Below are 26,183 nucleotides of genomic sequence, written 5' to 3'. Positions count from 1 at the left end.
CGTCCGGGATTTGCACCCGGGACCACTCGCACCCTGAGCGAGTATCATACCCCTAGACCAACGGACCATGTGTGTAACTAAACATGCTCAACTCATAGGCCTACCTTGTTGTTAGTTGCATTTAAATAGTCACTAAATTACTTCTGCAAAAACACGGGTTCGTCCGGGATTTGAACCCGGGACCACTCGCAACCTCAGCGAGTAGCATAGCCCTAGACCAACGGACCATGTGTGTAACTAAACATGCTCAACTCATAGGTCTAGCCTGTAGTTAGTTGCGTTTAAATAGTCACTAAACTACTTCTGCAAAAACTCGGGTTCGTCCGGGATTTGCACCCGGGACCACTCGCACCCTGAGCGAGTATCATACCCCTAGACCAACGGACCATGTGTGTAACTAAACATGCTCAACTCATAGGTCTACCCTGTAGTTAGTTGCGTTTAAATAGTCACTAAACTACTTCTGCAAAAACTCGGGTTCATCCGGGATTTGATCCCGGGACCACTCGCAACCTGAGCGAGTATCATACCCCTAGACCAACGGACCATGTGTGTAACTAAACATGCTCAACTCATAGGCCTACCTTGTTGTTAGTTTCATTTAATAGTCACTAAATTACTTCGGCAAAAACACGGGTTCGTCCGGGATTTGAACCCGGGACCACTCGCAACCTCAGCGAGTATCATAGCCCTAGACCAACGGACCATGTTTGTAACTAAACATGCTCAACTCATAGGCCTACCTTGTTGTTAGTTGCATTTAAATAGTCTCTTAATTACTTCTGCAAAAACTCGAGTTCATCCGGGGTTTGAACCCGGGACCACTCGCAACTTGAGCGAGTATCATACCCCTAGACCAACGGACCATGAATGATACTGAAACATTCTAAACTCTTAGGCCTACCTTGTTGTTAGTTGCATTTAAATAGTCTCTTAATTACTTCTGCAAAAACTCGGGTTCATCCGGGATTTGAACCCGGGACCACTCGCACCCAAAGCGAGCACCATACCCCTAGACCAACGGACCATGTGTGTAACCAAACATGCTCAACTCATAGGCCTACCCCGTAGTTACTTGCTTTTAAATAGTCACTAAATTACTTCGGCAAAAACTCGGGTTCGTCCGGGATTTTATCTCGGGACCACTCACACCCTAAGCGAGTATCATACCCCTAGACCAACGGACCATGTCTGTAACTAAATATGCTCAACTCATAGGCCTACCCTGTAGTTAGTTGCATTTAAATAGTCTCTAAATTGCTTCTGCATAAACTCGGGTCCGTCCGGGATTTGAACCCAGGGCCACTCACACCCGAAGCGTGTATCATACCCTTAGACCAACGGACCATCAATGATACTGAAACATGCTCAACTCATAGGTCTACCCTGTAGTTAGTTGCGTTTAAATAGTCACTAAACTACTTCTGCAAAAACTCGGGTTCGTCCGGGATTTGCACCCGGGACCACTCGCACCCTGAGCGAGTATCATACCCCTAAACCAACGGACCATGTGTGTAACTAAACATGCTCAACTCATAGACCTACCTTGTTGTTTGTTGCATTTAAATAGTCACTAAATTACTTCTGCAAAAACACGGGTTCGTCCGGGATTTGAACCCGGGACCACTCGCAACCTGAGCGAGTATCATAGCCCTAGACCAACGGACCATGTGTGTAACTAAACATGCTCAACTCATAGGCCTACCTTGTTGTTAGTTGCATTTAAACAGTCACTAAATTACTTCTGAAAAAACTCGCGTCCGTCCGGGATTTGAACCCTGGACCACTCGCACCCAAATCGAGTACCATACCCCTAGACCAACGGCCCATGTGTGTAACCAAACATGCTCAACTCATAGGCCTACCCTGTAGTTAGTTGCATTAAAATAGTCACTAATTTACTTTTGCAAAAACTCGGGTCCGTCCGGGATTTGAACCCGGGACCACTCGCACCCTAAGCGAGTATCATACCCCTAGACCAACGGACCACGTGTGTAACTAAACATGCTCAACTCGTAGGCCTACCCTGTAGTTAGTTGCATTTAAATAGTCTCTAAATTGCTTCTGCATAAACTCGGGTCCGTCCGGGATTTGAACCCAGGGCCTCTCACACCCGAAGCGTGTATCATACCCTTAGACCAACGGACCATGAATGATACTGAAACATGCTCAACTCATAGGTCTACCCTGTAGTTAGTTGCGTTTAAATAGTCACTAAACTACTTCTGCAAAAATTCGGGTTCGTCCGGGATTTGCACCCGGGACCACTCGCACCCTGAGCGAGTACCATACCCCTAAACCAACGGACCATGTGTGTAACTAAACATGCTCAACTCATAGGTCTACCCTGTAGTTAGTTGCGTTTAAATAGTCACTAAACTACTTCTGCAAAAACTCGGGTTCATCCGGGATTTGATCCCGGGACCACTCGCAACCTGAGCGAGTATCATACCCCTAGACCAACGGACCATGTGTCTAACTAAACATGCTCAACTCTTAGGCCTACCTTGTTGTTAGTTTCATTTAATAGTCACTAAATTACTTCGGCAAAAACACGGGTTCGTCCGGGATTTGAACCCGGGACCACTCGCAACCTCAGCGAGTATCATAGCCCTAGACCAACGGACCATGTTTGTAACTAAACATGCTCAACTCATAGGCCTACCTTGTTGTTAGTTGCATTTAAATAGTCTCTTAATTACTTCTGCAAAAACTCGAGTTCATCCGGGGTTTGAACCCGGGACCACTCGCAACTTGAGCGAGTATCATACCCCTAGACCAACGGACCATGAATGATACTGAAACATTCTAAACTCTTAGGCCTACCTTGTTGTTAGTTGCATTTAAATAGTCTCTTAATTACTTCTGCAAAAACTCGGGTTCATCCGGGATTTGAACCCGGGACCACTCGCACCCAAAGCGAGCACCATACCCCTAGACCAACGGACCATGTGTGTAACCAAACATGCTCAACTCATAGGCCTACCCCGTAGTTACTTGCTTTTAAATAGTCACTAAATTACTTCGGCAAAAACTCGGGTTCGTCCGGGATTTTATCTCGGGACCACTCACACCCTAAGCGAGTATCATACCCCTAGACCAACGGACCATGTCTGTAACTAAATATGCTCAACTCATAGGCCTACCCTGTAGTTAGTTGCATTTAAATAGTCTCTAAATTGCTTCTGCATAAACTCGGGTCCGTCCGGGATTTGAACCCAGGGCCACTCACACCCGAAGCGTGTATCATACCCTTAGACCAACGGACCATCAATGATACTGAAACATGCTCAACTCATAGGTCTACCCTGTAGTTAGTTGCGTTTAAATAGTCACTAAACTACTTCTGCAAAAACTCGGGTTCGTCCGGGATTTGCACCCGGGACCACTCGCACCCTGAGCGAGTATCATACCCCTAGACCAACGGACCATGTGTGTAACTAAACATGCTCAACTCATAGGCCTACCTTGTTGTTAGTTGCATTTAAATAGTCACTAAATTACTTCTGCAAAAACACGGGTTCGTCCGGGATTTGAACCCGGGACCACTCGCAACCTCAGCGAGTAGCATAGCCCTAGACCAACGGACCATGTGTGTAACTAAACATGCTCAACTCATAGGTCTAGCCTGTAGTTAGTTGCGTTTAAATAGTCACTAAACTACTTCTGCAAAAACTCGGGTTCGTCCGGGATTTGCACCCGGGACCACTCGCACCCTGAGCGAGTATCATACCCCTAGACCAACGGACCATGTGTGTAACTAAACATGCTCAACTCATAGGTCTACCCTGTAGTTAGTTGCGTTTAAATAGTCACTAAACTACTTCTGCAAAAACTCGGGTTCATCCGGGATTTGATCCCGGGACCACTCGCAACCTGAGCGAGTATCATACCCCTAGACCAACGGACCATGTGTGTAACTAAACATGCTCAACTCATAGGCCTACCTTGTTGTTAGTTGCATTTAAATAGTCACTAAATTACTTCTGCAAAAACACGGGTTCGTCCGGGATTTGAACCCGGGACCACTCGCAACCTCAGCGAGTAGCATAGCCCTAGACCAACGGACCATGTGTGTAACTAAACATGCTCAACTTATAGGTCTAGCCTGTAGTTAGTTGCGTTTAAATAGTCACTAAACTACTTCTGCAAAAACTCGGGTTCATCCGGGATTTGATCCCGGGACCACTCGCAACCTGAGCGAGTATCATACCCCTAGACCAACGGACCATGTGTCTAACTAAACATGCTCAACTCTTAGGCCTACCTTGTTGTTAGTTTCATTTAATAGTCACTAAATTACTTCGGCAAAAACTCGGGTTCGTCCGCGATTAGAACCCGGGACCACTCGCACCCTAAGCGAGTATAATACCCCCAGACCAACGGACCATGTGTGTAACTAAACATGCTCAACTCATAGGCCTACCTTGTTGTTAGTTGCATTTAAATAGTCACTAAATTACTTCTGCAAAAACACGGGTTCGTCCGGGATTTGAACCCGGGACCACTCGCAACCTCAGCGAGTATCATAGCCCTAGACCAACGGACCATGTGCGTAACTAAACATGCTCAACTCATAGGTCTACCCTGTAGTTAGTTGCGTTTAAATAGTCACTAAACTACTTCTGCAAAAACTCGGGTTCATCCGGGATTTGAACCCGGGACCACTCACACCCGAAGCGTGTATCATACCCCTAGACCAACGGGCCATGTGTCTAACTAAACATGCTCAACTCTTAGGCCTACCTTGTTGTTAGTTTCATTTAATAGTCACTAAATTACTTCTGCAAAAACTCGGGTTCGTCCGCGATTAGAACCCGGGACCACTCGCACCCTAAGCGAGTACCATACCCCTAGACCAACGGACCATGTGTGTAACCAAACATGCTCAACTCATAGGCCTACCCCGTAGTTAGTTCCTTTTAAATAGTCACTAAATTACTTCGGCAAAAGCTCGGGTTCGTCCGGGATTTTATCTCGGGACCACTCACACCCTAAGCGAGTATCATACCCCTAGACCAACGGACCATGTCTGTAACTAAATATGCTCAACTCATAGGCCTACCCTGTAGTTAGTTGCATTTAAATAGTCACTAAATTGCTTCTGCATAAGCTCGGGTCCGTCCGGGATTTGAACCCGGGACCACTCACACCCGAAGCGTGTATCATACCCCTAGACCAACGGACCATGAATGATACTGAAACATGCTCAACTCATAGGTCTACCCTGTAGTTAGTTGCGTTTAAATAGTCACTAAATTACTTCTGCCAAAACTCGGGTTCGTCCGGGATTTGAACCCGGGACCACTCGCACCCTAAGCGAGTATCATACCCCTAGACCAACGGACCATGTGTGTAACCAAACATGCTCAACTCATAGGCCTACCTTGTTGTTAGTTGCATTTAAATAGTCTCTTAATTACTTCTGCAAAAACTCGGGTTTATCCGGGATTTGAACCCGGGACCACTCGCACCCAAAGCGAGTACCATACCCCTAGACCAACGGACCATGTGTGTAACCAAACATGCTCAACTCATAGGCCTACCCCGTAGTTAGTTCCTTTTAAATAGTCACTAAATTACTTCGGCAAAAGCTCGGGTTCGTCCGGGATTTTATCTCGGGACCACTCACACCCTAAGCGAGTATCATACCCCTAGACCAACGGACCATGTCTGTAACTAAATATGCTCAACTCATAGGCCTACCCTGTAGTTAGTTGCATTTAAATAGTCACTAAATTGCTTCTGCATAAGCTCGGGTCCGTCCGGGATTTGAACCCGGGGCCACTCACACCCGAAGCGTGTATCATACCCTTAGACCAACGTACCATGAATGATACTGAAACATGCTCAACTCATAGGTCTACCCTGTAGTTAGTTGCGTTTAAATAGTCACTAAACTACTTCTGCAAAAACTCGGGTTCGTCCGGGATTTGCACCCGGGACCACTCGCACCCTGAGCGAGTATCATACCCCTAGACCAACGGACCATGTGTGTAACTAAACATGCTCAACTCATAGGTCTACCCTGTAGTTAGTTGCGTTTAAACAGTCACTAAACTACTTCTGCAAAAACTCGGGTTCATCCGGGATTTGATCCCGGGACCACTCGCAACCTGAGCGAGTATCATACCCCTAGACCAACGGGCCATGTGTCTAACTAAACATGCTCGACTCTTAGGCCTACCTTGTTGTTAGTTTCATTTAATAGTCACTAAATTACTTCTGCAAAAACACGGGTTCGTCCGGGATTTGAACCCGGGACCACTCGCAACCTCAGCGAGTATCTTAGCCCTAGACAAACGGACCATGTGTGTAACTAAACATGCTCAACTCATAGGCCTACCTTGTTGTTAGTTGCATTTAAATAGTCTCTTAATTACTTCTGCAAAAACTCGGGTTCATCCGGGATTTGAACCCGGGACCACTCACACCCGAAGCGTGTATCATACCCCTAGACCAACGGACCATGAATGATACTGAAACATGCTCAACTCATAGGTCTACCCCGTAGTTAGTTGCTTTTAAATAGTCACTAAATTACTTCGGCAAAAACTCGGGTTCGTCCGGCATTTTATCTCGGGACCACTCACACCCTAAGCGAGTATCATACCCCTAGACCAACGGGCCATGTGTCTAACTAAACATGCTCAACTCTTAGGCGTACCTTGTTGTTAGTTTCATTTAATAGTCACTAAATTACTTCTGCAAAAACTCGGGTTCGTCCGAGATTTGAACCCGGGACCACTCGCAACCTCAGCGAGTATCATAGCCCTAGACCAACGGACCATGTGTGTAACTTAACATGCTCAACTCATAGGCCTACCTTGTTGTTAGTTGCATTTAAATAGTTACTAAATTACTTCTGCAAAAACTCGCGTCCGTCCGGGATTTGAACCCTGGACCACTCGCACCCAAATCGAGTATCATACCCCTAGACCAACGGACCACGTGTGTAACTAAACATGCTCAACTCGTAGGCCTACCTTGTTGTTAGTTGCATTTAAATAGTCACTAAATTACTTCTTCCGAAACTCGGATTCGTGCGGGATTTGAACCCGGGACCATTCGCACCCTAAGCGAGTATCATACCCCTAGCCCAACGGACCATGTCTGTAGCTAAATATGCTCAACTCATAGGCCTACCCTGTAGTTAGTTGCATTTAAATAGTCACTAAATTGCTTCTGCATAAACTCGGGTCCGTCCGGGATTTGAACCCGGGGTCACTCACTCCCGAAGCGTGTATCATACCCCTAGGCCAACGAACCATGAATGATACAGAAACATGCTCAACTCATAGGTCTACCCTGTAGTTAGTTGCGTTTAAATTGTCACTAAATAACTTCTGCCAAAACTCGGGTTCGTCCGGGATTTTCACACGGGAATACTCGCACCCTAAGCGAGTATCATACCCCTAGACCAACGGACCATGTGTGTAACTAAACATGCTCAACTCATAGGCCTACCTTGTTGTTAGTTGCATTTAAATAGTCTCTTAATTACTTCTGTAAAAACTCGGGTACATCCGGGATTTGAACCCGGGACCACTCGCACCCTAAGCGAGTATCATACCCCTAGACCAACGGACCATGTGTGTAACTAAACATGCTCAACTCATAGGCCTACCTTGTTGTTTGTTGCATTTAAATAGTCACTAAATTACTTCTGCAAAAACACGGGTTCGTCCGGGATTTGAACCCGGGACCACTCGCAACCTGAGCGAGTATCATAGCCCTAGACCAACGGACCATGTGTGTAACTAAACATGCTCAACTCATAGGCCTACCTTGTTGTTAGTTGCATTTAAACAGTCACTAAATTACTTCTGAAAAACTCGCGTCCGTCCAAGATTTGAACCCTGGACCACTCGCACCCAAATCGAGTACCATACCCCTAGACCAACGGCCCATGTGTGTAACCAAACATGCTCAACTCATAGGCCTACCCTGTAGTTAGTTGCATTAAAATAGTCACTAATTTACTTTTGCAAAAACTCGGGTCCGTCCGGGATTTGAACCCGGGACCACTCGCACCCTAAGCGAGTATCATACCCCTAGACCAACGGACCACGTGTGTAACTAAACATGCTCAACTCGTAGGCCTACCTTGTTGTTAGTTGCATTTAAATAGTCACTAAATTACTTCTGCAAAAACTCGGGTTCGTCCGCGATTAGAACCCGGGACCACTCGCACCCTAAGCGAGTATCATACCCCTAGACCAACGGACCATGTGTGTAACTAAACATGCTCAACTCATAGGCCTACCTTGTTGTTAGTTGCATTTAAATAGTCACTAAATTACTTCTGCAAAAACACGGGTTCGTCCGGGATTTGAACCCGGGACCACTCGCAACCTCAGCGAGTATCATAGCCCTAAACCAACGGACCATGTTTGTAACTAAACATGCTCAACTCATAGGCCTACCTTGTTGTTAGTTGCATTTAAATAGTCTTTTAATTACTTCTGCAAAAACTCGAGTTCATCCGGGGTTTGAACCCGGGACCACTCGCAACTTGAGCGAGTATCATACCCCTAGACCAACGGACCATGAATGATACTGAAACATTCTAAACTCGTAGGCCTACCTTGTTGTTAGTTGCATTTAAATAGTCTCTTAATTACTTCTGCAAAAACTCGGGTTCATCCGGGATTTGAACCCGGGACCACTCGCACCCAAAGCGAGCACCATACCCCTAGACCAACGGACCATGTGTGTAACCAAACATGCTCAACTCATAGGCCTACCCCGTCGTTAGTTGCTTTTAAATAGTCACTAAATTACTTCGGCAAAAACTCGGGTTCGTCCGGGATTTTATCTCGGGACCACTCACACCCTAAGCGAGTATCATACCCCTAGACCAACGGACCATGTCTGTAACTAAATATGCTCAACTCATAGGCCTACCCTGTAGTTAGTTGCATTTAAATAGTCTCTAAATTGCTTCTGCATAACCTCGGGTCCGTCCGGGATTTGAACCCAGGGCCTCTCACACCCGAAGCGTGTATCATACCCTTAGACCAACGGACCATGAATGATACTGAAACATGCTCAACTCATAGGTCTACCCTGTAGTTAGTTGCGTTTAAATAGTCACTAAACTACTTCTGCAAAAACTCGGGTTCGTCCGGGATTTGCACCCGGGACCACTCGCACCCTGAGCGAGTATCATACCCCTAGACCAACGGACCATGTGTGTTACTAAACATGCTCAACTCATAGGTCTACCCTGTAGTTAGTTGCGTTTAAATAGTCACTAAACTACTTCTGCAAAAACTCGGGTTCATCCGGGATTTGATCCCGGGACCACTCGCAACCTGAGCGAGTATCATACCCCTAGACCTACGGGCCATGTGTCTAACTAAACATGCTCAACTCTTAGGCCTACCTTGTTGTTAGTTTCTCTAATAGTCACTAAATTACTTCTGCAAAAACTCGGGTTCGTCCGCGATTAGAACCCGGGACCACTCGCACCCTAAGCGAGTATCATACCCCTAGACCAACGGACCATGTGTGTAACTAAACATGCTCAACTCATAGGCCTACCTTGTTGTTAGTTGCATTTAAATAGTCACTAAATTACTTCTGCAAAAACACGGGTTCGTCCGGGATTTGAACCCGGGACCACTCGCAACCTCAGCGAGTATCATAGCCCTAAACCAACGGACCATGTTTGTAACTAAACATGCTCAACTCATAGGCCTACCTTGTTGTTAGTTGCATTTAAATAGTCTTTTAATTACTTCTGCAAAAACTCGAGTTCATCCGGGGTTTGAACCCGGGACCACTCGCAACTTGAGCGAGTATCATACCCCTAGACCAACGGACCATGAATGATACTGAAACATTCTAAACTCGTAGGCCTACCTTGTTGTTAGTTGCATTTAAATAGTCTCTTAATTACTTCTGCAAAAACTCGGGTTCATCCGGGATTTGAACCCGGGACCACTCGCACCCAAAGCGAGCACCATACCCCTAGACCAACGGACCATGTGTGTAACCAAACATGCTCAACTCATAGGCCTACCCCGTCGTTAGTTGCTTTTAAATAGTCACTAAATTACTTCGGCAAAAACTCGGGTTCGTCCGGGATTTTATCTCGGGACCACTCACACCCTAAGCGAGTATCATACCCCTAGACCAACGGACCATGTCTGTAACTAAATATGCTCAACTCATAGGCCTACCCTGTAGTTAGTTGCATTTAAATAGTCTCTAAATTGCTTCTGCATAACCTCGGGTCCGTCCGGGATTTGAACCCAGGGCCTCTCACACCCGAAGCGTGTATCATACCCTTAGACCAACGGACCATGAATGATACTGAAACATGCTCAACTCATAGGTCTACCCTGTAGTTAGTTGCGTTTAAATAGTCACTAAACTACTTCTGCAAAAACTCGGGTTCGTCCGGGATTTGCACCCGGGACCACTCGCACCCTGAGCGAGTATCATACCCCTAGACCAACGGACCATGTGTGTAACTAAACATGCTCAACTCATAGGTCTACCCTGTAGTTAGTTGCGTTTAAATAGTCACTAAACTACTTCTGCAAAAACTCGGGTTCATCCGGGATTTGATCCCGGGACCACTCGCAACCTGAGCGAGTATCATACCCCTAGACCAACGGACCATGTGTCTAACTAAACATGCTCAACTCTTAGGCCTACCTTGTTGTTAGTTTCATTTAATAGTCACTAAATTACTTCGGCAAAAACTCGGGTTCGTCCGCGATTAGAACCCGGGACCACTCGCACCCTAAGCGAGTATCATACCCCTAGACCAACGGACCATGTGTGGAACTAAACATGCTCAACTCATAGGCCTACCTTGTTGTTAGTTGCATTTAAATAGTCACTAATTACTTCTGCAAAAACACGGGTTCGTCTGGGATTTGAACCCGGGACCACTCGCAACCTCAGCGAGTATCATAGCCCTAGACCAACGGACCATGTGTGTAACTAAACATGCTCAACTCATAGGCCTACCTTGTTGTTAGTTGCATTTAAATAGTCACTAAATTACTTCTGCCAAAACTCGGGTTCGTCCGGGATTTGAACCCGGGACCACTCGCACCCTAAGCGAGTATCATACCCCTAGACCAACGGACCATGTCTGTAGCTAAATATGCTCAACTCATAGGCCTACCCTGTAGTTAGTTGCATTTAAATAGTCACTAAATTGCTTCTGCATAAACTCGGGTCCGTACGAGATTTGTACCCGGGGTCACTCACACCCGAAGCGTGTATCATACCCCTAGACCAACGAACCATGAATGATACTGAAACATGCTCAACTCATAGGTCTACCCTGTAGTTAGTTGCGTTAAAATAGTCACTAAATTACTTCTGCCAAAACTCGGGTTCGTCCGGGATTTTCACACGGGACCACTCGCACCCTAAGCGAGTATCATACACCTAGACCAACGGCCCATGTGTGTAACCAAACATGCTCAACTCATAGGCCTACCCTGTAGTTAGTTGCATTAAAATAGTCACTAATTTACTTTTGCAAAAACTCGGGTCCGTCCGGGATTTGAACCCGGGACCACTCGCACCCTAAGCGAGTATCATACCCCTAGACCAACGGACCACGTGTGAAACTAAACATACTCAACTCGTAGGCCTACCTTGTTGTTAGTTGCATTTAATTAGTCACTAAATTACTTCTGCCAAAACTCGGGTTCGTTCGGGATTTGAACCCGAGACCACTCGCATCCTAAGCGAGTATCATACCCCTAGACCAACGGACCATGTGTGTTACTAAACATGCTCAACTCATAGGCCTACCTTGTTGTTAGTTGCATTTAAATAGTCTCTTAATAACTTCTGGAAAAACTCGGGTCCGTCCGGGATTTGAACCCGGGACCACTCGCACCCTAAGCGAGTATCATACCCCTAGACCAACGGACCGTGAATGATACTGAAACATGCTAAACTCGTAGGCCTACCTTGTTGTTAGTTGCATTTAAATAGTCACTAAATTACTTCTGCAAAAACTCGGGTTCGTCCGGGATTTGAACCCGGGACCACTCGCACCCTAAGCGAGTATCATACCCCTAGACCAACGGACCATGTGCAACTAAACATGCTCCGCTCATAGGCCTACCTTGTTGTTAGTTGCATTTAAATAGTCTCTTAATTACTTCTGCAAAAACTCGGGTTCATCCGGGATTTGAACCCGGGACCACTCGCACCCTAAGCGAGTATCATACCCCTAGACCAACGGACCATGTGCAACTAAACATGCTCCGCTCATAGGCCTACCTTGTTGTTAGTTGCATTTAAATAGTCACTAAATTACTTCTGCAAAAACACGGGTTCGTCTGGGATTTGAACCCGGGACCACTCGCAACCTCAGCGAGTATCATAGCCCTAGACCAACGGACCATGTGTGTAACTAAACATGCTCAACTCATAGGCCTACCTTGTTGTTAGTTGCATTTAAATAGTCACTAAATTACTTCTGCCAAAACTCGGGTTCGTCCGGGATTTGAACCCGGGACCACTCGCACCCTAAGCGAGTATCATACCCCTAGACCAACGGACCATGTCTGTAGCTAAATATGCTCAACTCATAGGCCTACCCTGTAGTTAGTTGCATTTAAATAGTCACTAAATTGCTTCTGCATAAACTCGGGTCCGTACGGGATTTGTACCCGGGGTCACTCACACCCGAAGCGTGTATCATACCCCTAGACCAACGAACCATGAATGATACTGAAACATGCTCAACTCATAGGTCTACCCTGTAGTTAGTTGCGTTAAAATAGTCACTAAATTACTTCTGCCAAAACTCGGGTTCGTCCGGGATTTTCACACGGGACCACTCGCACCCTAAGCGAGTATCATACACCTAGACCAACGGACCATGTGTTTAACTAAACATGCTCAACTCATAGGCCTACCTTGTTGTTAGTTGCATTTAAATAGTCTCTTAATTACTTCTGCAAAAACTCGGGTTCATCCGGGATTTGAACCCGGGACCACTCGCACCCAAAGCGAGCACCATACCCCTAGACCAACGGACCATGTGTGTAACCAAACATGCTCAACTCATAGGCCTACCCCGTCGTTAGTTGCTTTTAAATAGTCACTAAATTACTTCGGCAAAAACTCGGGTTCGTCCGGGATTTTATCTCGGGACCACTCACACCCTAAGCGAGTATCATACCCCTAGACCAACGGACCATGTCTGTAACTAAATATGCTCAACTCATAGGCCTACCCTGTAGTTAGTTGCATTTAAATAGTCTCTAAATTGCTTCTGCATAACCTCGGGTCCGTCCGGGATTTGAACCCAGGGCCTCTCACACCCGAAGCGTGTATCATACCCTTAGACCAACGGACCATGAATGATACTGAAACATGCTCAACTCATAGGTCTACCCTGTAGTTAGTTGCGTTTAAATAGTCACTAAACTACTTCTGCAAAAACTCGGGTTCGTCCGGGATTTGCACCCGGGACCACTCGCACCCTGAGCGAGTATCATACCCCTAGACCAACGGACCATGTGTGTAACTAAACATGCTCAACTCATAGGTCTACCCTGTAGTTAGTTGCGTTTAAATAGTCACTAAACTACTTCTGCAAAAACTCGGGTTCATCCGGGATTTGATCCCGGGACCACTCGCAACCTGAGCGAGTATCATACCCCTAGACCAACGGACCATGTGTCTAACTAAACATGCTCAACTCTTAGGCCTACCTTGTTGTTAGTTTCATTTAATAGTCACTAAATTACTTCGGCAAAAACTCGGGTTCGTCCGCGATTAGAACCCGGGACCACTCGCACCCTAAGCGAGTATCATACCCCTAGACCAACGGACCATGTGTGGAACTAAACATGCTCAACTCATAGGCCTACCTTGTTGTTAGTTGCATTTAAATAGTCACTAAATTACTTCTGCAAAAACACGGGTTCGTCTGGGATTTGAACCCGGGACCACTCGCAACCTCAGCGAGTATCATAGCCCTAGACCAACGGACCATGTGTGTAACTAAACATGCTCAACTCATAGGCCTACCTTGTTGTTAGTTGCATTTAAATAGTCTCTTAATAACTTCTGGAAAAACTCGGGTCCGTCCGGGATTTGAACCCGGGACCACTCGCACCCTAAGCGAGTATCATACCCCTAGACCAACGGACCGTGAATGATACTGAAACATGCTAAACTCGTAGGCCTACCTTGTTGTTAGTTGCATTTAAATAGTCACTAAATTACTTCTGCAAAAACTCGGGTTCGTCCGGGATTTGAACCCGGGACCACTCGCACCCTAAGCGAGTATCATACCCCTAGACCAACGGACCATGTGCAACTAAACATGCTCCGCTCATAGGCCTACCTTGTTGTTAGTTGCATTTAAATAGTCTCTTAATTACTTCTGCAAAAACTCGGGTTCATCCGGGATTTGAACCCGGGACCACTCGCACCCTAAGCGAGTATCATACCCCTAGACCAACGGACCATGTGCAACTAAACATGCTCCGCTCATAGGCCTACCTTGTTGTTAGTTGCATTTAAATAGTCACTAAATTACTTCTGCAAAAACACGGGTTCGTCTGGGATTTGAACCCGGGACCACTCGCAACCTCAGCGAGTATCATAGCCCTAGACCAACGGACCATGTGTGTAACTAAACATGCTCAACTCATAGGCCTACCTTGTTGTTAGTTGCATTTAAATAGTCACTAAATTACTTCTGCCAAAACTCGGGTTTGTCCGGGATTTGAACCCGGGACCACTCGCACCCTAAGCGAGTATCATACCCCTAGACCAACGGACCATGTCTGTAGCTAAATATGCTCAACTCATAGGCCTACCCTGTAGTTAGTTGCATTTAAATAGTCACTAAATTGCTTCTGCATAAACTCGGGTCCGTACGGGATTTGTACCCGGGGTCACTCACACCCGAAGCGTGTATCATACCCCTAGACCAACGAACCATGAATGATACTGAAACATGCTCAACTCATAGGTCTACCCTGTAGTTAGTTGCGTTAAAATAGTCACTAAATTACTTCTGCCAAAACTCGGGTTCGTCCGGGATTTTCACACGGGACCACTCGCACCCTAAGCGAGTATCATACACCTAGACCAACGGACCATGTGTGTAACTAAACATGCTCAACTCATAGGCCTACCTTGTTGTTAGTTGCATTTAAATAGTCTCTTAATTACTTCTGTAAAAACTCGGGTACATCCGGGATTTGAACCCGGGACCACTCGCACCCTAAGCGAGTATCATACCCCTAGACCAACGGACCATGTGTGTAACTAAACATGCTCAACTCATAGGCCTACCTTGTTGTTTGTTGCATTTAAATAGTCACTAAATTACTTCTGCAAAAACACGGGTTCGTCCGGGATTTGAACCCGGGACCACTCGCAACCTGAGCGAGTATCATAGCCCTAGACCAACGGACCATGGGTGTAACTAAACATGCTCAACTCATAGGCCTACCTTGTTGTTAGTTGCATTAAATAGTCACTAAATTACTTCTGAAAAAACTCGCGTCCGTCCGGGATTTGAACCCTGGACCACTCGCACCCAAATCGAGTACCATACCCCTAGACCAACGGCCCATGTGTGTAACCAAACATGCTCAACTCATAGGCCTACCCTGTAGTTAGTTGCATTAAAATAGTCACTAATTTACTTTTGCAAAAACTCGGGTCCGTCCGGGATTTGAACCCGGGACCACTCGCACCCTAAGCGAGTATCATACCCCTAGACCAACGGACCACGTGTGAAACTAAACATACTCAACTCGTAGGCCTACCTTGTTGTTAGTTGCATTTAATTAGTCACTAAATTACTTCTGCCAAAACTCGGGTTCGTTCGGGATTTGAACCCGAAACCACTCGCACCCTAAGCGAGTATCATACCCCTAGACCAACGGACCATGTGTGTTACTAAACATGCTCAACTCATAGGCCTACCTTGTTGTTAGTTGCATTTAAATAGTCTCTTAATAACTTCTGGAAAAACTCGGGTCCGTCCGGGATTTGAACCAGGGACCACTCGCACCCTAAGCGAGTATCATACCCCTAGACCAACAGACCGTGAATGATACTGAAACATGCTAAACTCGTAGGCCTACCTTGTTGTTAGTTGCATTTAAATAGTCACTAAATTACTTCTGCAAAAACTCGGGTTCGTCCGGGATTTGAACCCGGGACCACTCGCACCCTAAGCGAGTATCATACCCCTAGACCAACGGACCATGTGCAACTAAACATGCTCCGCTCATAGGCCTACCTTGTTGTTAGTTGCATTTAAATAGTCTCTTAATTACTTCTGCAAAAACTCGGGTTCATCCGGGATTTGAACCCGGGACCACTCGCACCCTAAGCGAGTATCATACCCCTAGACCACCGGACCATGTGTCTAACTAAACATGCTCAACTCTTAGGCCTACCTTGTTGTTAGTTTCATTTAATAGTCACTAAATTACTTCGGCAAAAACTCGGGTTCGTCCGCGATTAGAACCCGGGACCACTCGCACCCTAAGCGAGTATCATACCCCTAGACCAACGGACCATGTGTGCAACTAAACATGCTCCGCTCATAGGCCTACCTTGTTGTTAGTTGCATTTAAATAGTCTCTTAATTACTTCTGCAAAAACTCGGGTTCATCCGGGATTTGAACCCGGGACCACTTGCACCCAAAGCGAGTACCATACCCCTAGACCAACGGACCATGTGTGTTACCAAACATGCTCAACTCATAGGCCTACCCCGTAGTTAGTTGCATTTAAATAGTCACTAAGTTGTTTCTGCATAAACTCGGGTCCGTCCGGGATTTGAACCCGGGACCACTCACACCCGAAGCGGGTATCATACCCCTAGACCAACGGACCATGAATGATACTGAAACATGCTCAACTCCTAGGCCTACCTTGTTGTTAGTTGCATTTAATTAGTCACTAAATTACTTCTGCAAAAACTCGGGTTCGTCCAGAATTTGAACCCGGGACCACTCGCACCCTAAGCGAGTATCATACCCCTAGACCAACGGACCATGTTTGTAACTAGACATGCTCCGCTCATAGGCCTACCTTGTTGTTAGTTGCATTTAAATAGTCTCTTAATTACTTCTGTAAAAACTCGGGTACATCCGGGATTTGAACCCGGGACCACTCGCACCCTAAGCGAGTATCATACCCCTAGACCAACGGACCATGTGTGTAACTAAACATGCTCAACTCATAGGCCTACCTTGTTGTTTGTTGCATTTAAATAGTCACTAAATTACTTCTGCAAAAACACGGGTTCGTCCGGGATTTGAACCCGGGACCACTCGCAACCTGAGCGAGTATCATAGCCCTAGACCAACGGACCATGGGTGTAACTAAACATGCTCAACTCATAGGCCTACCTTGTTGTTAGTTGCATTAAATAGTCACTAAATTACTTCTGAAAAAACTCGCGTCCGTCCGGTATTTGAACCCTGGACCACTCGCACCCAAATCGAGTACCATACCCCTAGACCAACGGCCCATGTGTGTAACCAAACATGCTCAACTCATAGGCCTACCCTGTAGTTAGTTGCATTAAAATAGTCACTAATTTACTTTTGCAAAAACTCGGGTCCGTCCGGGATTTGAACCCGGGACCACTCGCACCCTAAGCGAGTATCATACCCCTAGACCAACGGACCACGTGTGAAACTAAACATACTCAACTCGTAGGCCTACCTTGTTGTTAGTTGCATTTAATTAGTCACTAAATTACTTCTGCCAAAACTCGGGTTCGTTCGGGATTTGAACCCGAAACCACTCGCACCCTAAGCGAGTATCATACCCCTAGACCAACGGACCATGTGTGTTACTAAACATGCTCAACTCATAGGCCTACCTTGTTGTTAGTTGCATTTAAATAGTCTCTTAATAACTTCTGGAAAAACTCGGGTCCGTCCGGGATTTGAACCAGGGACCACTCGCACCCTAAGCGAGTATCATACCCCTAGACCAACGGACCGTGAATGATACTGAAACATGCTAGACTCGTAGGCCTACCTTGTTGTTAGTTGCATTTAAATAGTCACTAAATTACTTCTGCAAAAACTCGGGTTCGTCCGGGATTTGAACCCGGGACCACTCGCACCCTAAGCGAGTATCATACCCCTAGACCAACGGACCATGTGCAACTAAACATGCTCCGCTCATAGGCCTACCTTGTTGTTAGTTGCATTTAAATAGTCTCTTAATTACTTCTGCAAAAACTCGGGTTCATCCGGGATTTGAACCCGGGACCACTCGCACCCTAAGCGAGTATCATACCCCTAGACCACCGGACCATGTGTCTAACTAAACATGCTCAACTCTTAGGCCTACCTTGTTGTTAGTTTCATTTAATAGTCATTAAATTACTTCGGCAAAAACTCGGGTTCGTCCGCGATTAGAACCCGGGACCACTCGCACCCTAAGCGAGTATCATACCCCTAGACCAACGGACCATGTGTGCAACTAAACATGCTCCGCTCATAGGCCTACCTTGTTGTTAGTTGCATTTAAATAGTCTCTTAATTACTTCTGCAAAAACTCGGGTTCATCCGGGATTTGAACCCGGGACCACTTGCACCCAAAGCGAGTACCATACCCCTAGACCAACGGACCATGTGTGTAACCAAACATGCTCAACTCATAGGCCTACCCCGTAGTTAGTTGCATTTAAATAGTCACTAAGTTGTTTCTGCATAAACTCGGGTCCGTCCGGGATTTGAACCCGGGACCACTCACACCCGAAGCGGGTATCATACCCCTAGACCAACGGACCATGAATGATACTGAAACATGCTCAACTCCTAGGCCTACCTTGTTGTTAGTTGCATTTAATTAGTCACTAAATTACTTCTGCAAAAACTCGGGTTCGTCCAGAATTTGAACCCGGGACCACTCGCACCCTAAGCGAGTATCATACCCCTAGACCAACGGACCATGTTTGTAACTAGACATGCTCCGCTCATAGGCCTACCTTGTTGTTAGTTGCATTTAAATAGTCTCTTAATTACTTCTGCAAAAACTCGGGTTCATCCGGGATTTGAACCCGGGACCACTCGCACCCAAAGCGAGTACCATACCCCAAGACCAACGGACCATGTCTGTAACTAAATGTTCTCAACTCATATGCCTACCCTGTAGTTAGTTGCATTTAAATAGTCACTAAATCGCTTCTGCATAAACTCGGGTCCGTCCGGGATTTGAACCCAGGGCCACTCACACCCGAAGCGAGTATCATACCCCTAGACCAACGGACCATGTGTGTAAGTAAACATGCTCAACTCCTAGGCCTATCTTGTTGTTAGTTGCATTTAAATAGTCCCTTAATTACTTCTGCAAAAACTCGGGTTCATCCGGGATTTGAACCCGAGACTACTCGCACACTAAGCGAGTATCATACCCCTAGACCAACGGACCATGAATGATACTGAAACATGCTCAACTCGTAGGCCTACCTTGTTGTTAGTTGCATTTAAATAGTCACAAAATTACTTCTGCAAAAACTCGGGTCCGTCCGGGATTTGAACCCGAGACTACTCGCACCCTAAGCGAGTATCATACCCCTAGACCAACGGACCATGAATGATACTGAAACATTCTAAACTCGTAGGCCTACCTTGTTGTTAGTTGCATTTAAATAGTCACAAAATTACTTCTGCAAAAACTCGGGTTCATCCGGGATTTGAACCCGGGACCACTCGCAACTTGAGCGAGTATCATACCCCTAGACCAACGGACCATGAATGATACTGAAACATGCTCAACTCCTAGGCCTACCTTGTTGTTAGTTGCATTTAATTAGTCACTAAATTACTTCTGCAAAAACTCGGGTTCGTCCAGAATTTGAACCCGGGACCACTCGCACCCTAAGCGAGTATCATACCCCTAGACCAACGGACCATGTTTGTAACTAGACATGCTCCGCTCATAGGCCTACCTTGTTGTTAGTTGCATTTAAATAGTCTCTTAATTACTTCTGCAAAAACTCGGGTTCATCCGGGATTTGAACCCGGGACCACTCGCACCCAAAGCGAGTACCATACCCCAAGACCAACGGACCATGTCTGTAACTAAATGTTCTCAACTCATATGCCTACCCTGTAGTTAGTTGCATTTAAATAGTCACTAAATCGCTTCTGCATAAACTCGGGTCCGTCCGGGATTTGAACCCAGGGCCACTCACACCCGAAGCGAGTATCATACCCCTAGACCAACGGACCATGTGTGTAAGTAAACATGCTCAACTCCTAGGCCTATCTTGTTGTTAGTTGCATTTAAATAGTCCCTTAATTACTTCTGCAAAAACTCGGGTTCATCCGGGATTTGAACCCGAGACTACTCGCACACTAAGCGAGTATCATACCCCTAGACCAACGGACCATGAATGATACTGAAACATGCTCAACTCGTAGGCCTACCTTGTTGTTAGTTGCATTTAAATAGTCACAAAATTACTTCTGCAAAAACTCGGGTCCGTCCGGGATTTGAACCCGAGACTACTCGCACCCTAAGCGAGTATCATACCCCTAGACCAACGGACCATGAATGATACTGAAACATTCTAAACTCGTAGGCCTACCTTGTTGTTAGTTGCATTTAAATAGTCACAAAATTACTTCTGCAAAAACTCGGGTTCATCCGGGATTTGAACCCGGGACCACTCGCAACTTGAGCGAGTATCATACCCCTAGACCAACGGACCATGAATGATACTGAAACATGCTCAACTCCTAGGCCTACCTTGTTGTTAGTTGCATTTAATTAGTCACTAAATTACTTCTGCAAAAACTCGGGTTCGTCCAGAATTTGAACCCGGGACCACTCGCACCCTAAGCGAGTATCATACCCCTAGACCAACGGACCATGTTTGTAACTAGACATGCTCCGCTCATAGGCCTACCTTGTTGTTAGTTGCATTTAAATAGTCTCTTAATTACTTCTGCAAAAACTCGGGTTCATCCGGGATTTGAACCCGGGACCACTCGCACCCAAAGCGAGTACCATACCCCAAGACCAACGGACCATGTCTGTAACTAAATGTTCTCAACTCATATGCCTACCCTGTAGTTAGTTGCATTTAAATAGTCACTAAATCGCTTCTGCATAAACTCGGGTCCGTCCGGGATTTGAACCCAGGGCCACTCACACCCGAAGCGAGTATCATACCCCTAGACCAACGGACCATGTGTGTAAGTAAACATGCTCAACTCCTAGGCCTATCTTGTTGTTAGTTGCATTTAAATAGTCCCTTAATTACTTCTGCAAAAACTCGGGTTCATCCGGGATTTGAACCCGAGACTACTCGCACACTAAGCGAGTATCATACCCCTAGACCAACGGACCATGAATGATACTGAAACATGCTCAACTCGTAGGCCTACCTTGTTGTTAGTTGCATTTAAATAGTCACAAAATTACTTCTGCAAAAACTCGGGTCCGTCCGGGATTTGAACCCGAGACTACTCGCACCCTAAGCGAGTATCATACCCCTAGACCAACGGACCATGAATGATACTGAAACATTCTAAACTCGTAGGCCTACCTTGTTGTTAGTTGCATTTAAATAGTCACAAAATTACTTCTGCAAAAACTCGGGTTCATCCGGGATTTGAACCCGGGACCACTCGCAACTTGAGCGAGTATCATACCCCTAGACCAACGGACCATGAATGATACTGAAACATTCTAAACTCGTAGGCCTACCTTGTTCTTAGTTGCATTTAAATAGTCACAAAATTACTTCTGCAAAAACTCGGGTCCGTCCGGGATTTGAACCCGGGACCACTCGCACCCTAAGTGAGTATCATACCCCTAGACCAACGGACCATGTGTCTAACTAAACATGCTCAACTCATGGGCCTACCCCGTAGTTAGTTGCTTTTAAATAGTCTCTTAATTACTTCTGCAAAAACTCGGGTTCATCCGGGATTTGAACCCGGGACCACTCGCACCCAAAGCGAGTACCATACCCCTAGACCAACGGACAATGTGTGTAACCAAACATGCTCAACTCATAGGCCTACCCCGTAGTTAGTTGCTTTTAAATAGTCACTAAATTACTTCGGCAAAAACTCGGGTTCGTCCGGGATTTTATCTCGGGACCACTCACACCCTAAGCGAGTATCATACCCCTAGACCAACGGATCATGTCTGTAACTAAATATGCTCAACTCATAGGCCTACCCTGTAGTTAGTTGCATTTAAATAGTCACTAAATTGCTTCTGCATAAACTCGGGTCCGTCCGGGATTTGAACCCGGGGCCACTCACACCCGAAGCGTGTATCATACCCCTAGACCAACGGACCATGAATGATACTGAAACATGCTCAACTCGTAGGCCTACCTTGTTGTTAGTTGCATTTAATTAGTCACTAAATTACTTCTGCCAAAACTCGGGTTCGTTCGGGATTTGAACCCGAAACCACTCGGACCCTAAGCGAGTATCATACCCCTAGACCAACGGACCATGTGTGTTACTAAACATGCTCAACTCATAGGCCTACCTTGTTGTTAGTTGCATTTAAATAGTCTCTTAATAACTTCTGGAAAAACTCGGGTCCGTCCGGGATTTGAACCAGGGACCACTCGCACCCTAAGCGAGTATCATACCCCTAGACCAACGGACCGTGAATGATACTGAAACATGCTAAACTCGTAGGCCTACCTTGTTGTTAGTTGCATTTAAATAGTCACTAAATTACTTCTGCAAAAACTCGGGTTCGTCCGGGATTTGAACCCGGGACCACTCGCACCCTAAGCGAGTATCATACCCCTAGACCAACGGACCATGTGCAACTAAACATGCTCCGCTCATAGGCCTACCTTGTTGTTAGTTGCATTTAAATAGTCTCTTAATTACTTCTGCAAAAACTCGGGTTCATCCGGGATTTGAACCCGGGACCACTCGCACCCTAAGCGAGTATCATACCCCTAGACCACCGGACCATGTGTCTAACTAAACATGCTCAACTCTTAGGCCTACCTTGTTGTTAGTTTCATTTAATAGTCACTAAATTACTTCGGCAAAAACTCGGGTTCGTCCGCGATTAGAACCCGGGACCACTCGCACCCTAAGCGAGTATCATACCCCTAGACCAACGGACCATGTGTGCAACTAAACATGCTCCGCTCATAGGCCTACCTTGTTGTTAGTTGCATTTAAATAGTCTCTTAATTACTTCTGCAAAAACTCGGGTTCATCCGGGATTTGAACCCGGGACCACTTGCACCCAAAGCGAGTACCATACCCCTAGACCAACGGACCATGTGTGTAACCAAACATGCTCAACTCATAGGCCTACCCCGTAGTTAGTTGCATTTAAATAGTCACTAAGTTGTTTCTGCATAAACTCGGGTCCGTCCGGGATTTGAACCCGGGACCACTCACACCCGAAGCGGGTATCATACCCCTAGACCAACGGACCATGAATGATACTGAAACATGCTCAACTCCTAGGCCTACCTTGTTGTTAGTTGCATTTAATTAGTCACTAAATTACTTCTGCAAAAACTCGGGTTCGTCCAGAATTTGAACCCGGGACCACTCGCACCCTAAGCGAGTATCATACCCCTAGACCAACGGACCATGTTTGTAACTAGACATGCTCCGCTCATAGGCCTACCTTGTTGTTAGTTGCATTTAAATAGTCTCTTAATTACTTCTGCAAAAACTCGGGTTCATCCGGGATTTGAACCCGGGACCACTCGCACCCAAAGCGAGTACCATACCCCAAGACCAACGGACCATGTCTGTAACTAAATGTTCTCAACTCATATGCCTACCCTGTAGTTAGTTGCATTTAAATAGTCACTAAATCGCTTCTGCATAAACTCGGGTCCGTCCGGGATTTGAACCCAGGGCCACTCACACCCGAAGCGAGTATCATACCCCTAGACCAACGGACCATGTGTGTAAGTAAACATGCTCAACTCCTAGGCCTATCTTGTTGTTAGTTGCATTTAAATAGTCTCTTAATTACTTCTGCAAAAACTCGGGTTCATCCGGGATTTGAACCCGAGACTACTCGCACACTAAGCGAGTATCATATCCCTAGACCAACGGACCATGAATGATACTGAAACATGCTCAACTCGTAGGCCTACCTTGTTGTTAGTTGCATTTAAATAGTCACAAAATTACTTCTGCAAAAACTCGGGTCCGTCCGGGATTTGAACCCGAGACTACTCGCACCCTAAGCGAGTATCATACCCCTAGACCAACGGACCATGAATGATACTGAAACATTCTAAACTCGTAGGCCTACCTTGTTGTTAGTTGCATTTAAATAGTCACAAAATTACTTCTGCAAAAACTCGGGTTCATCCGGGATTTGAACCCGGGACCACTCGCAACTTGAGCGAGTATCATACCCCTAGACCAACGGACCATGAATGATACTGAAACATTCTAAACTCGTAGGCCTACCTTGTTCTTAGTTGCATTTAAATAGTCACAAAATTACTTCTGCAAAAACTCGGGTCCGTCCGGGATTTGAACCCGGGACCACTCGCACCCTAAGTGAGTATCATACCCCTAGACCAACGGACCATGTGTCTAACTAAACATGCTCAACTCATGGGCCTACCCCGTAGTTAGTTGCTTTTAAATAGTCTCTTAATTACTTCTGCAAAAACTCGGGTTCATCCGGGATTTGAACCCGGGACCACTCGCACCCAAAGCGAGTACCATACCCCTAGACCAACGGACAATGTGTGTAACCAAACATGCTCAACTCATAGGCCTACCCCGTAGTTAGTTGCTTTTAAATAGTCACTAAATTACTTCGGCAAAAACTCGGGTTCGTCCGGGATTTTATCTCGGGACCACTCACACCCTAAGCGAGTATCATACCCCTAGACCAACGGATCATGTCTGTAACTAAATATGCTCAACTCATAGGCCTACCCTGTAGTTAGTTGCATTTAAATAGTCACTAAATTGCTTCTGCATAAACTCGGGTCCGTCCGGGATTTGAACCCGGGGCCACTCACACCCGAAGCGTGTATCATACCCCTAGACCAACGGACCATGAATGATACTGAAACATGCTCAACTCGTAGGCCTACCTTGTTGTTAGTTGCATTTAAATAGTCACTAAATTACTTCTGCAAAAACTCGGGTTCGTCCAGAATTTGAACCCGGGACCACTCGCACCCTAAGCGAGTATCATACCCCTAGACCAACGGACCATGTGTGTAACTAGACATGCTCCGCTCATAGGCCTACCTTGTTGTTAGTTGCATTTAAATAGTCTCTTAATTACTTCTGCAAAAACTCGGGTTCATCCGGGATTTGAACCCGGGACCACTCGCACCCAAAGCGAGTACCATACCCCAAGACCAACGGACCACGTCTGTAACTAAATATGCTCAACTCATATGCCTACCCTGTAGTTAGTTGCATTTAAATAGTCACTAAATCGCTTCTGCATAAACTCGGGTCCGTCCGGGATTTGAACCCGGGGCCACTCACACCCGAAGCGTGTATCATACCCCTAGACCAACGGACTATGTGTGTAGGTAAACATGCTCAACTCATAGGCCTATCTTGTTGTTAGTTGCATTTAAATAGTCTCTTAATTACTTCTGCAAAAACTCGGGTTCATCCGGGATTTGAACCCGAGACTACTCGCACACTAAGCGAGAATCACACCCCTAGACCAACGGACCATGAATGATACTGAAACATGCTCAACTCGTAGGCCTACCTTGTTGTTAGTTGCATTTAAATAGTCACAAAATTACTTCTGCAGAAACTCGGGTCCGTCCGGGATTTGAACCCGAGACTACTCGCACCCTAAGCGAGTATCATACCCCTAGACCAACGGACCATGAATGATACTGAAACATGCTCAACTCGTAGGCCTACCTTGTTGTTAGTTGCATTTAAATTGTCACTAAATTACTTCTGCAAAAACTCGGGTTCGTCGGGGATTTGAACCTGGGACCACTCGCACCCTACGCGAGTCTCATACCCCTATACCAACCGACTATGTGTCTAACTAAACATGCTCAACTCTTAGGCCTACCTTGTTGTTAATTTCATTTAAATAGTCACTTAATTACTTCTGCAAAAACTCGGGTTCATCCGGGATTTGAACCCGGGACCACTCGCAACTTGAGCGAGTATCATACCCCTAGACCAACGGACCATGAATGATACTGAAACATTCTAAAC

At 46.0% G+C, this 26,183-nt stretch overlaps 47 non-coding genes across 47 annotated transcripts; all 47 read right to left on the bottom strand.

The window, feature by feature from the left end:
• Nucleotides 1-1,916: 1,916 nt before the first annotated feature.
• On the bottom strand, nt 1,917-1,988 carry TRNAP-AGG (transfer RNA proline (anticodon AGG)). The gene has a single exon. It is a non-coding gene; the product is annotated as a tRNA-Pro (tRNA).
• A 3,128-nt stretch (nt 1,989-5,116) lies between these two features.
• Nucleotides 5,117-5,188, bottom strand: TRNAP-CGG (transfer RNA proline (anticodon CGG)). The gene has a single exon. It is a non-coding gene; the product is annotated as a tRNA-Pro (tRNA).
• An 89-nt stretch (nt 5,189-5,277) lies between these two features.
• Nucleotides 5,278-5,349, bottom strand: TRNAP-AGG (transfer RNA proline (anticodon AGG)). Its single transcript has one exon. It is a non-coding gene; the product is annotated as a tRNA-Pro (tRNA).
• Nucleotides 5,350-7,518: 2,169 nt separating this feature from the next.
• On the bottom strand, nt 7,519-7,590 carry TRNAP-AGG (transfer RNA proline (anticodon AGG)). The gene has a single exon. It is a non-coding gene; the product is annotated as a tRNA-Pro (tRNA).
• Nucleotides 7,591-7,997: 407 nt separating this feature from the next.
• On the bottom strand, nt 7,998-8,069 carry TRNAP-AGG (transfer RNA proline (anticodon AGG)). Its single transcript has one exon. It is a non-coding gene; the product is annotated as a tRNA-Pro (tRNA).
• A 2,968-nt stretch (nt 8,070-11,037) lies between these two features.
• TRNAP-AGG (transfer RNA proline (anticodon AGG)) lies at nt 11,038-11,109 on the bottom strand. Its single transcript has one exon. It is a non-coding gene; the product is annotated as a tRNA-Pro (tRNA).
• Nucleotides 11,110-11,518: 409 nt separating this feature from the next.
• TRNAP-AGG (transfer RNA proline (anticodon AGG)) lies at nt 11,519-11,590 on the bottom strand. The gene has a single exon. It is a non-coding gene; the product is annotated as a tRNA-Pro (tRNA).
• An 88-nt stretch (nt 11,591-11,678) lies between these two features.
• Nucleotides 11,679-11,750, bottom strand: TRNAP-AGG (transfer RNA proline (anticodon AGG)). The gene has a single exon. It is a non-coding gene; the product is annotated as a tRNA-Pro (tRNA).
• Nucleotides 11,751-11,838: 88 nt separating this feature from the next.
• Nucleotides 11,839-11,910, bottom strand: TRNAP-AGG (transfer RNA proline (anticodon AGG)). Its single transcript has one exon. It is a non-coding gene; the product is annotated as a tRNA-Pro (tRNA).
• Nucleotides 11,911-11,999: 89 nt separating this feature from the next.
• On the bottom strand, nt 12,000-12,071 carry TRNAP-AGG (transfer RNA proline (anticodon AGG)). Its single transcript has one exon. It is a non-coding gene; the product is annotated as a tRNA-Pro (tRNA).
• Nucleotides 12,072-12,157: 86 nt separating this feature from the next.
• TRNAP-AGG (transfer RNA proline (anticodon AGG)) lies at nt 12,158-12,229 on the bottom strand. The gene has a single exon. It is a non-coding gene; the product is annotated as a tRNA-Pro (tRNA).
• Nucleotides 12,230-12,475: 246 nt separating this feature from the next.
• Nucleotides 12,476-12,547, bottom strand: TRNAP-AGG (transfer RNA proline (anticodon AGG)). Its single transcript has one exon. It is a non-coding gene; the product is annotated as a tRNA-Pro (tRNA).
• Nucleotides 12,548-14,076: 1,529 nt separating this feature from the next.
• Nucleotides 14,077-14,148, bottom strand: TRNAP-AGG (transfer RNA proline (anticodon AGG)). Its single transcript has one exon. It is a non-coding gene; the product is annotated as a tRNA-Pro (tRNA).
• Nucleotides 14,149-14,237: 89 nt separating this feature from the next.
• On the bottom strand, nt 14,238-14,309 carry TRNAP-AGG (transfer RNA proline (anticodon AGG)). The gene has a single exon. It is a non-coding gene; the product is annotated as a tRNA-Pro (tRNA).
• Nucleotides 14,310-14,395: 86 nt separating this feature from the next.
• TRNAP-AGG (transfer RNA proline (anticodon AGG)) lies at nt 14,396-14,467 on the bottom strand. Its single transcript has one exon. It is a non-coding gene; the product is annotated as a tRNA-Pro (tRNA).
• A 246-nt stretch (nt 14,468-14,713) lies between these two features.
• On the bottom strand, nt 14,714-14,785 carry TRNAP-AGG (transfer RNA proline (anticodon AGG)). The gene has a single exon. It is a non-coding gene; the product is annotated as a tRNA-Pro (tRNA).
• A 409-nt stretch (nt 14,786-15,194) lies between these two features.
• On the bottom strand, nt 15,195-15,266 carry TRNAP-AGG (transfer RNA proline (anticodon AGG)). Its single transcript has one exon. It is a non-coding gene; the product is annotated as a tRNA-Pro (tRNA).
• A 407-nt stretch (nt 15,267-15,673) lies between these two features.
• TRNAP-AGG (transfer RNA proline (anticodon AGG)) lies at nt 15,674-15,745 on the bottom strand. Its single transcript has one exon. It is a non-coding gene; the product is annotated as a tRNA-Pro (tRNA).
• Nucleotides 15,746-15,833: 88 nt separating this feature from the next.
• TRNAP-AGG (transfer RNA proline (anticodon AGG)) lies at nt 15,834-15,905 on the bottom strand. The gene has a single exon. It is a non-coding gene; the product is annotated as a tRNA-Pro (tRNA).
• An 88-nt stretch (nt 15,906-15,993) lies between these two features.
• TRNAP-AGG (transfer RNA proline (anticodon AGG)) lies at nt 15,994-16,065 on the bottom strand. Its single transcript has one exon. It is a non-coding gene; the product is annotated as a tRNA-Pro (tRNA).
• Nucleotides 16,066-16,154: 89 nt separating this feature from the next.
• TRNAP-AGG (transfer RNA proline (anticodon AGG)) lies at nt 16,155-16,226 on the bottom strand. Its single transcript has one exon. It is a non-coding gene; the product is annotated as a tRNA-Pro (tRNA).
• An 86-nt stretch (nt 16,227-16,312) lies between these two features.
• Nucleotides 16,313-16,384, bottom strand: TRNAP-AGG (transfer RNA proline (anticodon AGG)). Its single transcript has one exon. It is a non-coding gene; the product is annotated as a tRNA-Pro (tRNA).
• A 407-nt stretch (nt 16,385-16,791) lies between these two features.
• TRNAP-CGG (transfer RNA proline (anticodon CGG)) lies at nt 16,792-16,863 on the bottom strand. Its single transcript has one exon. It is a non-coding gene; the product is annotated as a tRNA-Pro (tRNA).
• Nucleotides 16,864-17,112: 249 nt separating this feature from the next.
• Nucleotides 17,113-17,184, bottom strand: TRNAP-AGG (transfer RNA proline (anticodon AGG)). Its single transcript has one exon. It is a non-coding gene; the product is annotated as a tRNA-Pro (tRNA).
• Nucleotides 17,185-17,591: 407 nt separating this feature from the next.
• Nucleotides 17,592-17,663, bottom strand: TRNAP-AGG (transfer RNA proline (anticodon AGG)). Its single transcript has one exon. It is a non-coding gene; the product is annotated as a tRNA-Pro (tRNA).
• Nucleotides 17,664-17,751: 88 nt separating this feature from the next.
• TRNAP-AGG (transfer RNA proline (anticodon AGG)) lies at nt 17,752-17,823 on the bottom strand. The gene has a single exon. It is a non-coding gene; the product is annotated as a tRNA-Pro (tRNA).
• An 88-nt stretch (nt 17,824-17,911) lies between these two features.
• On the bottom strand, nt 17,912-17,983 carry TRNAP-AGG (transfer RNA proline (anticodon AGG)). The gene has a single exon. It is a non-coding gene; the product is annotated as a tRNA-Pro (tRNA).
• An 89-nt stretch (nt 17,984-18,072) lies between these two features.
• Nucleotides 18,073-18,144, bottom strand: TRNAP-AGG (transfer RNA proline (anticodon AGG)). Its single transcript has one exon. It is a non-coding gene; the product is annotated as a tRNA-Pro (tRNA).
• Nucleotides 18,145-18,230: 86 nt separating this feature from the next.
• On the bottom strand, nt 18,231-18,302 carry TRNAP-AGG (transfer RNA proline (anticodon AGG)). The gene has a single exon. It is a non-coding gene; the product is annotated as a tRNA-Pro (tRNA).
• Nucleotides 18,303-18,709: 407 nt separating this feature from the next.
• TRNAP-CGG (transfer RNA proline (anticodon CGG)) lies at nt 18,710-18,781 on the bottom strand. The gene has a single exon. It is a non-coding gene; the product is annotated as a tRNA-Pro (tRNA).
• Nucleotides 18,782-19,190: 409 nt separating this feature from the next.
• On the bottom strand, nt 19,191-19,262 carry TRNAP-CGG (transfer RNA proline (anticodon CGG)). Its single transcript has one exon. It is a non-coding gene; the product is annotated as a tRNA-Pro (tRNA).
• Nucleotides 19,263-19,511: 249 nt separating this feature from the next.
• TRNAP-AGG (transfer RNA proline (anticodon AGG)) lies at nt 19,512-19,583 on the bottom strand. The gene has a single exon. It is a non-coding gene; the product is annotated as a tRNA-Pro (tRNA).
• A 570-nt stretch (nt 19,584-20,153) lies between these two features.
• On the bottom strand, nt 20,154-20,225 carry TRNAP-CGG (transfer RNA proline (anticodon CGG)). Its single transcript has one exon. It is a non-coding gene; the product is annotated as a tRNA-Pro (tRNA).
• A 249-nt stretch (nt 20,226-20,474) lies between these two features.
• On the bottom strand, nt 20,475-20,546 carry TRNAP-AGG (transfer RNA proline (anticodon AGG)). Its single transcript has one exon. It is a non-coding gene; the product is annotated as a tRNA-Pro (tRNA).
• Nucleotides 20,547-21,116: 570 nt separating this feature from the next.
• On the bottom strand, nt 21,117-21,188 carry TRNAP-CGG (transfer RNA proline (anticodon CGG)). Its single transcript has one exon. It is a non-coding gene; the product is annotated as a tRNA-Pro (tRNA).
• Nucleotides 21,189-21,437: 249 nt separating this feature from the next.
• On the bottom strand, nt 21,438-21,509 carry TRNAP-AGG (transfer RNA proline (anticodon AGG)). Its single transcript has one exon. It is a non-coding gene; the product is annotated as a tRNA-Pro (tRNA).
• Nucleotides 21,510-21,759: 250 nt separating this feature from the next.
• TRNAP-AGG (transfer RNA proline (anticodon AGG)) lies at nt 21,760-21,831 on the bottom strand. Its single transcript has one exon. It is a non-coding gene; the product is annotated as a tRNA-Pro (tRNA).
• A 408-nt stretch (nt 21,832-22,239) lies between these two features.
• TRNAP-CGG (transfer RNA proline (anticodon CGG)) lies at nt 22,240-22,311 on the bottom strand. Its single transcript has one exon. It is a non-coding gene; the product is annotated as a tRNA-Pro (tRNA).
• A 249-nt stretch (nt 22,312-22,560) lies between these two features.
• Nucleotides 22,561-22,632, bottom strand: TRNAP-AGG (transfer RNA proline (anticodon AGG)). Its single transcript has one exon. It is a non-coding gene; the product is annotated as a tRNA-Pro (tRNA).
• An 89-nt stretch (nt 22,633-22,721) lies between these two features.
• On the bottom strand, nt 22,722-22,793 carry TRNAP-AGG (transfer RNA proline (anticodon AGG)). The gene has a single exon. It is a non-coding gene; the product is annotated as a tRNA-Pro (tRNA).
• Nucleotides 22,794-22,879: 86 nt separating this feature from the next.
• TRNAP-AGG (transfer RNA proline (anticodon AGG)) lies at nt 22,880-22,951 on the bottom strand. The gene has a single exon. It is a non-coding gene; the product is annotated as a tRNA-Pro (tRNA).
• A 407-nt stretch (nt 22,952-23,358) lies between these two features.
• On the bottom strand, nt 23,359-23,430 carry TRNAP-CGG (transfer RNA proline (anticodon CGG)). The gene has a single exon. It is a non-coding gene; the product is annotated as a tRNA-Pro (tRNA).
• A 409-nt stretch (nt 23,431-23,839) lies between these two features.
• Nucleotides 23,840-23,911, bottom strand: TRNAP-CGG (transfer RNA proline (anticodon CGG)). The gene has a single exon. It is a non-coding gene; the product is annotated as a tRNA-Pro (tRNA).
• A 249-nt stretch (nt 23,912-24,160) lies between these two features.
• On the bottom strand, nt 24,161-24,232 carry TRNAP-AGG (transfer RNA proline (anticodon AGG)). Its single transcript has one exon. It is a non-coding gene; the product is annotated as a tRNA-Pro (tRNA).
• Nucleotides 24,233-24,482: 250 nt separating this feature from the next.
• On the bottom strand, nt 24,483-24,554 carry TRNAP-AGG (transfer RNA proline (anticodon AGG)). The gene has a single exon. It is a non-coding gene; the product is annotated as a tRNA-Pro (tRNA).
• A 408-nt stretch (nt 24,555-24,962) lies between these two features.
• On the bottom strand, nt 24,963-25,034 carry TRNAP-CGG (transfer RNA proline (anticodon CGG)). Its single transcript has one exon. It is a non-coding gene; the product is annotated as a tRNA-Pro (tRNA).
• Nucleotides 25,035-25,764: 730 nt separating this feature from the next.
• TRNAP-AGG (transfer RNA proline (anticodon AGG)) lies at nt 25,765-25,836 on the bottom strand. Its single transcript has one exon. It is a non-coding gene; the product is annotated as a tRNA-Pro (tRNA).
• Between the last annotated feature and the right edge of the window lie 347 nt (nt 25,837-26,183).

Source organism: Phalangium opilio, unplaced genomic scaffold, assembly GCF_054372755.1.
Source record: "Phalangium opilio isolate 3A_F unplaced genomic scaffold, DU_Popi_V2 ptg000094l_1, whole genome shotgun sequence".
In the NCBI taxonomy this organism is placed as follows: Eukaryota; Metazoa; Arthropoda; class Arachnida; order Opiliones; family Phalangiidae; genus Phalangium; species Phalangium opilio.
This window is presented reverse-complemented; position numbering and strand designations above follow the sequence as displayed.